The following is a 9,504-nucleotide window of genomic DNA, read 5'->3' on the forward strand; positions in this document are numbered from 1 at the left end:
TTTCCAGGCATGCTTTCCAGTCCTCACCTTATGAGAAGGTTGCTGTCAGTATCCCCTTTATACCAGTAAAGAAACCAAAGCACAGGAAACTTCACTCAGAGCTGGTGAGCGGTGAACCAGGATTCAAACTAAGTCATTCTGACCCCTGGGGGGAGGGGCATGGTTAAGGATGGGTGGTTAAGGGGGTGGTTAAGGATGTGGACCCTGTCCTGAGACCAGGAGTCACCCAGTCAGTTAGCCCATCTCACCTGGGAAAGCAGACCACGCTCACTGGACAAGGAGGATGAAGGATGGGACAGACCGGGGTACGGGGTGCCCGTTGCTGTGGGTTTGTGTTTCGGTGACTCTGAGAGATTGCACAGGCGTTTTTGTGCATGTGGTGGCATGTGACTGTGCAAAAGGGTATGTGTGGCATTATCTTCTTGAGTATGTATGACTGCTGATTTAGGTTTGCATGTGCATGAGTCTCTGGAGTATGACTCTGATGAGTAAGTATACGCCATGAAGGTGAGGGTGACTGAAGTTAATGGATGTCTTTGTATGTAGAACCCAGTGACCAAAATACATGAAACATACAAATATGTGTGATTGGAGCTGGTATACTATTGTATGTGGCTTCCCTGGTGGCTCAGATGGTAAAGCGTCTGCCTGCAATGTGGGAGACCTGGGTTCAATCCCTGGGTCGGGAAGATCCCCTGGAGAAGGAAATGGCAACCCACTCCAGTACTCCTGCCTGGAAAGTCCCATGGACAGAGGAACCCGGTAGGTTACAGTCCATGGGGTCACAAAGAGTCGGACATGACTGAGCGACTTCACTTTCAATACTATTGTATATGTGATTGTATGTGTCTGTGTGGTATACATGCATTTCCATGACTGTGACATGAATCAGTGTGTGACTGAGCATATGAATGGTGTAGAGGGTGAAAGTATGAGAGTATGTGGGGGTTGGTAAGAGCATTTGTGTATGTGTGTGTGAGTGTATGCATGCATGCCAAGCTCAGATGGTCACCTCTGATTCTCTCCCTCCCCTAGTCTCTCCCCCGATCACAGAACTGCATGTCTATCAAGATGCTCAGAATAGGAATCACTCAGCCTCAGTGTAAGGATGCTCACAGAGAGATCCAGGACGTCGAATGCCTAGTTGCAGATGCACAGCGGAGCCCCAGGAATCCAGTTTAACACATGCATTTGCCTCCTCCTCTGAGATCCTCCCAGCACTGTTCACAGGCCAGGAAGACTCTCCTGGCTCTATCCTCAAGAAAGGTCAAGTCTCAAAAGGATTACATACCAGGCCCTTTCTATATCTCCATCCTACTCCCCATCCTTTCACAGCTGGGGAAACTGAGGCTCAGACGAGTTAAGACTCTTGCCTCCAACTTCCAGTCCTAATTGCTTTCCCCTCAAGGTCTCCAGTTTCTGAACTTATGCTCCATAATCTGGCCTGCCTGAAACTAAGGCACTCAATCAAGCATTCATTCAACAGTTATTCAGCACTTCCACCCTGCAACCAGATAACTACCAGCCTCGAGCCAGTTGTCTGAGGTCTGGAGCCATCACCTTGCCTGAACTGCGCTGAGCCTCAAACCCTCAAGCTGGGCAACCTTGCCGCCACACCCGGTGGACCTGTCCTTGGTGCTGAAGTTGCGTCTGCAGGCGCCTGCCTCCAAGGCCACCTCTGGACTTTGGGAGGAACTGAGGCTGGATTATTGGAAGCACCGGGTTCCTGCTGTGCTCCATGCTGGCCTGGCACATCCAGAGACTTGCCTCTCTTTTTGCCCAAATACTTTTTATGCAGTTTCTTGTGGACTAAGTGAGGCTGAGGCAGCTTATGTCCTGGTTCAGTAATATTTGCTAGACTGTGCTGGAGAGAAAAACAAACCCTTGAGTGTGTCAAGGGGAGGATACTATGTTGAAGGGGGTTCTGGAAGCTATGGCAACTAGAGACTGTAGCAAGACCCCAGTAAGGAGAAGGGAACATTTCCTATCATTGTCTTCAGATCCCGGAGGGGCTGTCCTGGGAAATGGGCTTGGGATATTTCCTCCCACACTCAGAAGGCTGAGGTTTCAGAAGGAGAGATTTCAGCTCTACTTAAGAAACCCTTTTTAGGAGTCCCTTCAGTGAAGGATCATTTTGCTTCAGGAAGAAAGGAGTTTCCAGACAGTGAGAATGACAAAACATTGCATTTTTTCAGACCAGCCCTTTGGCACAAGGGCTGCAATTTACTCAACACCTATCATGTGCATAGTATTGGAGAAGGAAATGGCAATCCACTCCAGTACTCTTGGGAAAATCCCATGGATGGAGGATCCTGGTGGGCTACAGTCCCCGGGGTCGCAAAGAGTCAGACACGACTGAGAAACTTCACTTTCACTTTTCTTTCACGTTATTATGTGCCTGGCATGACCTATGGGCATGGATATCATTAGCCTCATGTTACAGAGGAGGAAACTGAGGCACAGAGAGGGGATGTGACTTGTTCAAGGTCACGTGGCTAGCAAGTAATGAGCTGAAAACACCCCCACGTATGTGATTCCAAACTGCTGTGCTACAAAGCCTCCCTGAATGCATCCAGAAGGTGTGGAATTATCCTCTCCCCCACACCCCTCCATTGCCTTCTCCCAGCTACCTCCCCACCTCCTCCCCATGGGTTAAGTTTTAAGGAAGAAATAAATTAAAAATGGATGAGATGCCCAGCACAGGGTGTGGGGCCTGATCCGATTAACACTGATGTTTCTTTCATGAGGGATGGGACGGTAATTCTCACCTACAGCAGCCCAGGGTGGTAGAGAGAGCTGTCTCTAAGTCACCAAGGCCACCTGCCTCCCAGCTCTGTGGGTTCTCCGACCCACCCTGCCCCACCATCTGCCACCCCCTTCCCCTCCCCCCGTACTCCCCATGGTCCAGTCATGGCTCTCAGAAGCCCCACCAAGCTCCGGCTGCATCTCCAAGCCTGCCTGGGGCAGCAGAACTAACCCAGGCTTTGGATTTGAGCAGCATCTAGATCCTGGCTCTGCCTCTTACTATGAGACTGTAGAGAAGCCACCTAGGTTTGGCTTTCCCTCCAGTAAAATGGGGAAGAGGTCTGCCTCGCAGGCTCACTGTGAGGTGTGAGTTAATGTATCTGGAGCTCAGAACATAGTTTATCTTCTCTCACTGAACACTCCACCAATGGCTGTTGCTGCGGCTACTGCTGCTGCTACTACTATCATTATACTGATGAATGGAAGCGTTTCTCGTCCTGAGCCCTTGATGACCCGAAAGAGAAATGGATAAAAATCAAGGGGGTGGGGTTTGAGGCTCCATTCATGGAAAAGCAGGGCACTCCTTAGGGGAGTCTCAAATTTCTCCCAACCTTGTCTCAAATTTCTCTCTCTTGTTCACGGAGCAAGGAACTAGCAACAGTCAGAGTGACCAGGGCTCTGGTTATTGGGGGTTTGCCCACCTAACTCTGCATCCAGCTGAGAGGCAGGTGGGAGTCCCTCAGATGGAGGCCAAAGGCATCTTGGTCACTGGAAAAGCTGATACCAGAAAAAGGAAGGGCCTCTGTCTAAGGGCTGGGAGGTTTCCTATGGTGAACTCCAGGGGTTGGTAGACACACTGCCCAGCCACAAGGAAACTGGACCTGCCAGCCCCACTGATTGCCGAGGAGCAGTGCCCACCTGGGCTTCCTGCAGGCAGCCTGGCTCCCACAACCTCATGCTGAATCCTTGGCCTGGGCACTTTCCCTCTCTGAGCCCAGTGTGATGCTTTGTTAAACAGAGGTAATAGTAGAACCTTCCACAGAGAGTGGTGGTGAGGGTTAGAGGGTACACATGAGGCAAAGGGGCGGCAGACCAGGGCTAGGACCCTTCACTGGATCTGAGCCCTGGTGACCCAGGGAGGGGTCCAGGCACTGCCCCCACCTCCCAACCACAGAGCACACCTCGTCAGCAGCTCTGAGCCTCTTGCCTTGCGTGCCAGATGCTGCACGTGGCTGGGAGGAGGAGAAGGAGGGGAAGAGGCCGGGAAGCCTGGGGCCCAGGGGAGCACCCTGCACGCCAGACTCCCTCACGCAAGGGGTTTGGGTTTGACACGCGAGAGGAAGGCATCCACCAGTCCTCCCCCATCCTTTCCCCCTCGGTGCATCCAGGGAGGGTTAGCAACCAGCCTCTACCCCAAACCCAGCCTCCGCTTCCCACGGCCCTTCAGTCCGTCTGTCCATCTGCCTTCTCAGCGGGCACACTGGCCCCCTGCCTCTCCCTTGATCTGCTTCTTGGACGGTCCCTGTGCCGTCTGCCTGCCTACAAGGCTGTCAGCCTGCCTGTTGGTTGTCAGGCTTCTCATGGGCCAGGTTGGCTGTCCATCTGTCTGTCAGTCCATCCATCGGGCCTCCTCTCTGTTTCACCATCAGGTCTATCTGTCCGTCCTCCCAATGGTCAGCCTGGCCTCCCATCTCTCTCCTCCACCTATTAGTCTGTCTGTTCCTTAACGGTCTTATTGGTCAGGCCAGCAGCCCATCTGTCTTTCAGCGTCTGCACTTTCCCCCGATCCACCTGCCAAGGGGTCACTCTTGCCTTCCTCTCTGCCTGCCCTTCCGCCAACCTTGTTCTTCCCACCCCTTCCTTCTCTCCGTGTGTGGAGACGGGTTCATCATCACCAAAACCCACCTCTGTCTGCTGTGGACCAGGGCTGGCTGGCCCCTGGTGAAGCAGAGCAGAGAGGCCAGCCAGCCCAGGGCCACCCACCCCCCCAGCCATCCAGCTCCAGGGTCCCCACCCCCAGCCTCCACAGCACGGCTGCTCCCTACTTTTGGCTCCCACACCCCCTCTCCCAGGCCTGGAACATTATAGAAAGATTTAGCCGAAGGTATTTAGGGAAGACTAGGTTCAAATTAATGATGAAAATAAGGTTTTATGATTCCATTTCAGTTTTATTCCTCGACCGATTTTCTCCATTAGCACTGAGCATCAATTGCAAACGGCTGTTCTCCGCAGTATTTATGGTAATGCAGGTTAATGTCTGAGTTCGAGGAGCTCAATTAGCAAATTCATGGACAAGGGGGTCTGTTCGCACTCCTCTTGTGAAGCCCGATGATTCATTAGCCACAGGGAGAAACTCTGGGTTTCAGGTCCGCATACGAAATGCTGGGTGCCATTCTCCCGCTCGCTCGCGTGGTACCTGGCTCAGCGCTGCTCCTCAGGATTCCCTGGGTCTTTGTTCCCTGCATCTGTCATAGTGCTTGGCACAGAGTAGGGCCTCAATATCTGCCTAACACTCAGCACAGGGAAAATGGCAGGCTTTCTAAACCGTGAACAAATCAATGAATCACTTTGTCCCCAGGGTCAGGCACAGCGCCTAGAACAGAGGATGTTTAATGTTTGCTTAAGAAGTTGACGCACCCTTGGGGTCCTGGACCTAAAGTGGGGTTGTCAATGCCAGATGAGCGTTTGTTGACTGGCTGATTGCTTACAAACAGGTAACGGATGAGTGGATGAAGGCGGTCTTCAACAACGAGGCTGCCTAGATCCCCAGATCCCACCCTGAGGGTGACTGGAAGAAACAGGATCTCAGGGTCCTAGTTTGGAGGGTCTAGGGCTGGAGGAGACACACAGGGCTGTTGCCCCCACCTTAGGGCCAGACTTGAACAGGTGGGGCAGGCGTTTCCAGGTTTGCGGCTTTGGGATATGCTGGGCTGGGCGTCGTGGTTGAGTGGAAGTGCTGTAGGTGGGACCCACCCGTTCTCTGCTAGCTGCCCAGTCTTGAGTCTCAGGAAGAAAGCTGAGCAGCGGGGAGGAGTCCCTTCCCCCAGTGCCTCATTGGAAACTCACCTCTTGATGATGCCGGGCTGGACTATTACTCTCGTTTTACAAATGTGGAAACTGAAACCCAGGGAGGTGAAACAGTCTGTTCAAAGTCACAGTGTTAGTGGCTGAGCCAGGATTTGAGCACAGACTTTCTGTGTCCTTTTCTTTGCTTCTTACTGCTGCCCAGCCCCATTCTTTGTCCCCTCTGGGCCTCTCCCACTAGAATATCAACTCCAGGAGGGCAGAGAGCTTTTCTGTATTTAGCGATGCTTTCCCAGTGCCTGGAAGTGAGCTGGCAGATTATATCAAGTGCCCAAGGAGGCCTAACTGAATAGTGAGTTAATGAATGGATGGATGAAAGAATCCCATGCTCAACTGTGAGGGTAAGAGCTTGACAGTATTCATAGCATCTTCCTCCTATTAGATTCCTACTGTATGTGTCAGGTACTGGCTCCGGAAGATTGTTGCAGTGTCCCCAACAGCCCTGTGGGGAAGGCATTAACCCTGTTCCTATTCTCAGTTCAAGAATCTGAGTTTAGAGACCTGACCTGGGTCATATGGGCGTCCCTGGTGGCTCAGGCGGTAAAGTATCCGCCTACAAGGCAGGAGTCCCGGGTCCCATCCCTGGTTGGTAAAATCCCGTGGAGAAGGAAATGGCTACCCACTCTAGTATTCTTGCCTGGAGACGCTATGGACAGAGGAGCCAGGCGGGCTACAGTCCCTGGTTGCAAAAGAGTCGGACATGACTGAGCAGTCGACTAAGTACGCACGCACCAGCTCACACAGTTCGTGAGCGGAGGAGTCAGGGTCAGGATACCAACCCAGTTCATTCTGTCTCCGAGTCCTGAGTCTGCACCTACTGGGCACCTGCCTTGTGCACCTCTTGCTTGAGGTTGAGCCCACCCAACTACCCACCACTTAAGGCTCCATAAGGCCCCTGGACTGAGGGTGCCCCAATGCCAGCTAAGCTTCAGGGCTGTCTCCCAGCGGTGGAAGCCAGGCTGTGACGGGGAGACCAAGAAAGTCTGGGCAGCCCTGGGGAGCGAGGCTGGGCCCTGGGCTGCTCCCTGCCCACTCTGCGCGCCGGGGGTCTCAGCAGTGTCAGCAGAGTCCTCTCAGTGAGATGAGGTTGACATTTCCTGCACAGCCTGCCATGGGCTGCCTGTCTCTCCCAGGAAGGGGCTCTGGAGGGAGGGGTGGGTGTGCAAAGCCGACGTGACAGCTGGGCCTGGGAGACGGGCCCGGGCGCCCTCCTCTGCTGAGTGCTTGGCAGAGGAGACAGATGTGGCTCCAGGCTAAGGACCTGCTGGAGTAGCTGCCGGATTTGGCGAGGGCGCATGCGTGCCAGGAACCACCCATTAACCTAATCCTTATAGCTGAGCACAAAGGAAACCCATGGAGTAGGCACATTTTACAGTTAGGGAAACTGAGTCTCAGAGATGGGAAACTGTTTGCCTAAGATCACATAAATGGGGTGGTGAATGCAGGACCCCAAATTCTGTTCTACCCCAGAGTCCTCACTCTTAAACTCCACTCTCAAGGGCCTCAGTTGAAAAAGGTAAGTCACGTGAACATGGCCACTGCTCTCTGGGAACTTCCTCCTACTGCTTAATGAGGCAGGAGAAAAAGTGTCCCCCATGCCCACCGGCAGGGAAGCTAGAACACACGGATTCAATCCTGCTTCTATAGACTCCCTCGCTGTGTGACCTTGGGCAAGTCACTTACCCTCTCTGATCCCCAGCTGTGACATCCTCAAAGTGGAGATTTTAAAAAATATTTATTTCTATTTAGTTATCTGTTTGGCCATGCCCAGGCTTAGTTGCTGCACGTGGAATCTAGTTTCCCTGTCAGGGATTGATCCCAGGCCTCCTGTGTTGGGAGTGAGGAATGTTAGCCACTGAGCCATCCCCAATGGAGATTTTTGGGGAAGTCCCAAATGGAGGGAAGTCCCCCAAGTGGAGATTTTTCTGCACCCGTGTCTGAGAGTGATCATGCTGCCTGTCTAATCCCTGGAGAGCCCTTTCACTTTGCTCTGATTTCCTGGGCTAAAGAAGACGTTTCATATTGAGAAGGAAGAGTTGGCCTGGGGGAGTGAGTCTCGGGGAAAACAAACAACACAGCCTGTGAGAAGGCCCCAAAGTGGGGAGGGGGCAGAATCGGTCCAACCTTCACCAGGGATCTGACGAGCAGAGAGAAGTGACTCGCCCAAGGTCACACGGCACATTAGCATCCATGAAAGGATTCCCAGCCCAGCACCTTCCCCGGTGTGTCTGCCACAACGGTAAAAATGTTCAAAGACATTTAAAAGCTTTACCTTTGGCCCTTAATTTTTTTTTTTTTTTGTTTTTAAAAATCTTTATTCCTTTTTCTTTGAAGAGAATAGCACATTAGGGTTCTTGGAAACTTTTTTTTTTTTTTTTGTCCTTTTAAACAAAAAATAAGCAAACCTCAGTCTAGAAAAGACCCTGAAGACAGAGATGGCATCTCAGCTTCCTCCCGCTCCCCCACCCCCACCCCAGAGACCCGGTGGCTGTCTCTCTGAGTCCCTGGTGGCTGGCAACGTCATGGAAAAAGGCCCGGCGGGGGGACTTGCTGGACCAGCTGCTGCATAAACAGCCAGCGACTTCAGACAGACTGGAAAATCAGGCGCCACTTCAAAGTCTCCATGACAGGCGGCCCCGGCAGTGGGAGCATGGAGGTGGCCTCCCCTGATGCCCAGCCAGGCAGGGGAGGCTGGACCCGCTGCTGTCTTCTTACCCAGAAGCAGCCGACAGAAGGACAGGCACCTCGTCGCCCCATCGGCGACAACGTTCTTATAATATTTGTCCACCCGCCGGGCTCCGGGTCGGGAGGATCATCCCACGTGGGGAGGAGGGAAGGGGTAGGGAACGGCAATGAGCACTGGCTCTGGGGTCCAGGATGGCGGGGGGGGGCCTGACCCCTCCCAGGGCCAAGGGTTATCTGCCGAGCTGGGGAGGGTGGGGGTGGGGCTGGGAGTCCAGCTGAGACGGAGGAGGAAAAACCCAGCCCCCCAACCCAGCCCCCTCTGGGTGCCGAGCAGGTGAGACCACTCAGTTCCTCTCCTCCTCTACAGGGGAGGGCAGGTTGGACTCACTGGCCCCAGAGAAGCAGCAGGGAGCCCTTCTAGAAAGGATGGAATGGAATAGAAGCGGTGGACATGTGTGCATGCGTGTGGGTCCTCAAGACTGTCCTCAGCATCACCTCTGGCATGCTCACACCTTGCTGGGCGTGCTCCCCCGTGGGCTCATCCCCCCTCAGGCCCCTAACCCGCCTCTCCCGGCACTTCTCCTTGTCCTTCCCCGCCTCCTCCGTATCTGCCCTTCGGGGAGATGTTGAAAATGAGACAACCCTGGTCCCAGACCCAACTCAGCACCCCCAGGGTGCGTGACCTCAGATAGGGGACCCTGCCCGCCTGAGCCTCAGTTTCGCTGTCTGTAGAATGGGACATATTGCTCCACCTTCGTGGAGCGGCGGAGGTGTGTGAGGCACTGCCCTTGTGCAAGATGCACACAAGCCCCTCAACACACACAGGTCCTGCCCCTCCAGCCCCCGGTCTCTTCACGCCTCTGCTTCTCCAGCTTAAAACGGGGATCACGCTGTCTTTCTCCAAGGCTGATGGTGAAGGTTAGGAAAGTATGTTTAAGCAGGGACTGTGGCTTCATCATCCCAGGGCCATGTTCCTCACCATCCTGTCTC

The sequence above is a fragment of the Cervus elaphus genome, chromosome 8, assembly GCF_910594005.1.
Source record: "Cervus elaphus chromosome 8, mCerEla1.1, whole genome shotgun sequence".
Taxonomy (NCBI): Eukaryota; Metazoa; Chordata; class Mammalia; order Artiodactyla; family Cervidae; genus Cervus; species Cervus elaphus.